Below are 4,511 nucleotides of genomic sequence, written 5' to 3' on the forward strand. Positions count from 1 at the left end.
TTTAAGAATGGCTTGGATGAGATTTTGGAGAGACAGAATATCAAATATTGTGAGACTAAACTCTATAGTTATAGGTATAGGTATATATAACTTATGTGAAAGTAGGGAGGGGTGTATGTATGGATGCTGGGTTTTCATTTGGAGGTGTTGAACTTTATGGACTTTGTCTTTTTTCAACTGAATTTAACTATGTAACTATGTAATTGTCTTGTCAGTACCTCTGCTAGGGTTTTTACATCTACTGTCAAAAGTGATATGGCATGATAGGACTTGCACATTTGTGGGTCCTTGCCCAGTTTAACTAGTAAAGCAATGGCTGCCTCATACATTGAGGGTGGGTAGGGTACCTTGTAAGATGGCTTCTGAGTACACTTTCTACAGGATGGGGCTAGTTTCTTAATGTGCCTCTTGTATAGTTCAATAGGTATACCATCCGCTCCTGCTGCTTTACCCAGCAGAAATGTATCAATGGCCTGTGATATTTCTTCTATGGTGGTCTTTATATTCGGCTGGGAGGTTGGGTAGACTAAGATCAGACAGAAATTGCTGAATCAACTCCCGGCTGACGGCAAGCTTAGAGGAATACAGCCCTTTGTGAAAAGACAGTAGTATATTCTGTATTTGGGTTGGGTCTGTTTATATTTGGTCTTGGTCGTCTTTACGAGTTGTGATGGTAGTAGGGCCACTTCTTGATTTTTGACCATATAGGCCAATAGCTTGCCTGGTTTTTCTCCATACTCAAATATATTTACTTTAGAGAAGTAATGTTTACGCTGTGAAACTTATTATTATTATTAACATGTATTTATGTAGCGCCAACATATTTCGCTCTTCCCACATGTGTTGTGCATACTAGTCTTGCAAATGCTTTAACAACTAAAATTATATAAATGCAAGTTATACACTAAATGGCTGTGTGTTGGGAGTTTCCTTAAATGAAAAGGATCTAGGGTTTTTTTTGTAGATAACACGTTGTCTAATTCTGGGCAGTGTCATTCTGTGGCTACTAAAGCAAATAAAGTTCTGTCTTGCATAAAAAGGGCATTACCTCAAGGGATGAAAACATAATTATGCCTCTTTATAGGTCCCTGGTGAGGCCTCATCTGGAGTATGCAGTTCAGTTTTGGACTCCAGTCCTTAAGAGGGATATAAATGAGCTGGAGAGAGTGCAGAGACATGCAACTAAATTGGTTAGAGGGACGGAAGACTTAAATTATGAGGGTAGACTTTCAAGGTTGGGGTTGTTTTCTCTTGAAAAAAGGCGCTTGCGAGGGGACATGATTACACTTTACAAGTACATTAGAGGACATTATAGACAAATAGCAGGTGACCTTTTTACCCATAAAGTGGATCACCGTACCAGAGGCCACCCCTTTAGACTAGAAGAAAATAACTTTTATTTGAAGCAACGTAGGGGGTTCTTCACAGTCAGGACAGTGAGGTTGTGGAATGCACTGCCGGGTGATGTTGTGATGCTGATTCAGTTAATGCCTTTAAGAATGGCTTGGATGATTTTTTGGACAGACATAATATCGAAGGCTATTGTGATACTAAGCTCTATAGTTAATATAGGTATGGGTATATAGAATTAAAAGTAGGGAGGGGTGTGTGTATGGATGCTGGGTTTTCATTTGATTGGGGTTGAACTTGATGGACTTGTCTTTTTTCAACCCAATTTAACTATGTAACTACTATGTAACTATGTAACTGGTCTTGCAAATGCTTTAACAAAAGAATGTTGTCTGCTGTGGGCTGTGACTGATTTTGAAAGCCGCTCTTGCTAATTGTGCTTCAAGGCATTCAGTGGCCGCCCTAGCTTGCTTTTCATGATGTATAATTTGCGAAATTAGCACCCCTCTCATATATGCCTTGAATGCATCCCACAATATAAAAGTGTTTGCGGAACCTGTGTTGAGCTCAAAGTATTACTCAATCTGTTTGTCTAGTTCTACTTGGTTATTAGGTATATGAAACAATATGGGGTTAAAAGACCATCAAGGGTGAGCAGGGGGCTGAATTAGGTACCTAGTGGTGCAAGCTTTTTAGAGTAAGGCCCTGTTAGTAAATAGCATATCTAGTCTAGAGAGAACACAATGCGAGGCTGAGTAGCATGAATATTGTTTGTTTTTAGGGTGCTGGTACCTCCAAAATTCAGTTAGGCCCGTTTCCTGCATATGGCACTGAAAATTTGAGGTTGTCTCCACTACCAGGGACTACCCTCTTGCTGCACCCTGTCCAGCATGGGGCTAAGGACAGTATTAAAATCCCCAGCAAGTATTGGTAGTGAGCGTGGGTAATCTGCCGGACATTTGGCCCATTGCCATATGCACTCGTCCGAGTAAGGGGGTGGAATATATATGCTGGCTAGTAACTGCTCAAATTGACCTATCGGGCAGTGTAAGAATAAATACCTTCCATTAGCATATGTATGTACACGTAACATTTTAAATGGGAGCTTCTTGTGTACCAATATTGCGACTCCTGATGAGTACACTGTGTGTGTGGCATGGTATGACCAGCCAATCCAGTTTTAGGGCCAGTGTTTTGCCTCCCACTAGGTGGGTTTAATGGAGCAGGGTTATATGAGCATCCTAATGCTTAATTAAGTCTAAGACTAACCGCCTCTTTATGGGATTATTTAGCCCCCTAACGTTTCATGTGGTGATGTTAACCACCATAATTTTGGCTCTTTACAGGAACCCAATAGGTTCCCCTGTCCCCCCTTGCTTGCATGTCTATATCTGTGCAATAACCTGAGCATTCAAGGTACAACAACATGAACAAACCAAAATATGAAACATTCCCCAACAAACCCCTCCCCTTCCACCATGGAACTTTGGTGGAACTTGTACACTGAAAAAGTATATAAGATTAACTGTGCTATGTATTAATTTTTACGGGGGTGTTTAGCCTGCTGGACCCTTACAGGCTGAGAGGTGAAAGTAAGGGAGATAAGCGGCTCTGTTTTCCGTCTCAGGGCTAGGATACCAGTCTATCATAGTAGTGTGGCTCTAGATGGTGTTAGCAGTGAGTCTATTGGGCGGCTCATCATAACAAAAAAGAAAAGAAAACAATCAACGTACAACCTGTGCAGGTAGAGTGGTGTTCTTGCATCCATCATGGCTCAGGTATTGTATCAATAGCATCAACTTAGGTTATGGAATTGGTGCTTGTTGTGGAGTGGTACTTGCATAGTGTAGGCCTCGTGTGTGACTTGCTGGCTGCTAGTTGTTCTACAGCCCAGCTGTAATAAAACCTACCTGCCCTGGTGGTCTAGTGGGGCGGCGGGGACGCCCACCGCATGGTACACTTCCTGCTCCATCATGCCTTCCTTAGGGCGCGCGCGGCGCGCCTGCGTGTTGTTTATAGGCGCAAACACGCTGGCGTGAATGTGCACGTTTTTGACGCGAATTCTTTCCCCTATAAAAGGCCCATTCTGACTGCAGACAGATGCCCGTGATAAAACTTGGTTTCTAGTGGTTTCCTGAGCCTTGTGCATCTGATCCTGAATCTGTTTGTCCTGATTATCCGGTTTTGACTCCTGCTTGTTTCCTGACTATTCTGTATCCTGACCATTGCCTGCCTATAACTACTCTTCCAGCTTAACCCCTTGATTGACAACCCGGTTTTGACCCCTGCCTGCCTGACGATTCTGATATCTGCCTGCCTCGACCAAGCCTGTCTGACCATCCTTCTGCCTAATCCTTTTGTACCGTGACCTTCGGCTCAAAAGACTTTGCTAACAGCCGTGCCCCTTTGCCAGCCAGAACATCTCGCCTTGTACCCCTCGTTAAGTTCAGGTGGCACCCAAGTAAGCTGAGAGCCCAACGGTGGTCACACTACTAGTGAAGCCGAGCGGAGACCAGGGTGCTTGGCACTTGTTCTGGTATTGGGTGCCGGTCGTGACACCAGCATTCATTGCATCCAGCCAGTTGTTAAGGTCTCTCTGGTGAAGAAGAGGTTGATCCTGCAGTTATTCACTGGGCAAAAAGGACCACCCTGCTGATTGATAATTGCTCAGCCTTGAAAGACAGGCGTGTGGATTCACACTCAGTGGCTGGGGCAGTTTGCCAACCAGCAGTAGCTCTGGTATGAGTCACTAGAGATGTCGCGAACTGTTCGCCGGCGAACTTGTTCGCGCGAACATCGGGTGTTCGCGCTCGCCGGAAGTTCGCGAACGTCGCGCGACGTTCGCCATTTTGGGTTCGCCATTGTTGGCGCTTTTTTTTGCCCTCTCACCCCAGACCAGCAGGTACATGGCAGCCAATCAGGAAGCTCTCCCCTGGACCACTCCCCTTCCCTATAAAAACCGAAGCCCTGCAGCGTTTTTTCACTCTGCCTGTGTGTGCTGAAGAGATAGTGTAGGGAGAGAGCTGCTGCCTGTTAGTGATTTCAGGGACAGTTGAAAGTTTGCTGGCTAGTAATCGTTTTGATACTGCTCTGTTATTGGAGGGACAGAAGTCTGCAGGGGTTTGAGGGACATTTAAGCTTAGGTAGCTTTGCTGGCTAGT

Source organism: Xenopus laevis, chromosome 9_10L (genome assembly GCF_017654675.1).
Source record: "Xenopus laevis strain J_2021 chromosome 9_10L, Xenopus_laevis_v10.1, whole genome shotgun sequence".
NCBI lineage: Eukaryota > Metazoa > Chordata > Amphibia > Anura > Pipidae > Xenopus > Xenopus laevis.